The sequence below is a fragment of the Morone saxatilis genome, unplaced genomic scaffold (genome assembly GCF_004916995.1).
Source record: "Morone saxatilis isolate NCDOM2014 unplaced genomic scaffold, NCSU_SB_2.0 Contig23, whole genome shotgun sequence".
Taxonomy (NCBI): domain Eukaryota; kingdom Metazoa; phylum Chordata; class Actinopteri; family Moronidae; genus Morone; species Morone saxatilis.
In genome coordinates, this window is record NW_023339796.1 from 17,059,048 (window position 1) to 17,059,430 (window position 383).

Here is a 383-nt window from a genome sequence, read left to right on the forward strand (position 1 = left end):
AGGGCTGCTCTTTTTTTTTTATTTCGCTATGACTGTTTAATGGTATTTTATAGAAAACCATTCCTCATGGTCACGACCCCATGTGATGTACAAGACCATCACATATTTCAAGGGTCTTCAAAAAGTAACTTTAAAATCCACCCTTAGCGTACGAGTGGCATACAAAAGAATCCCCTGTGATAGCACAGATATATATTTATATTTATATATATATATATTATATGCAGATACCATGTTACATCAAGTCATAAGCTGCAAGTCTGCTTTTTAACAAAAAGCACAGACTCGCCTCAAAACGCCAACTCTGAACACTACAAACAAAAGCGCCGTCTATCGGTGCATAGGCCTGAACACAGCCCGTCTCCAGTGTGTGTGTGTGTGTG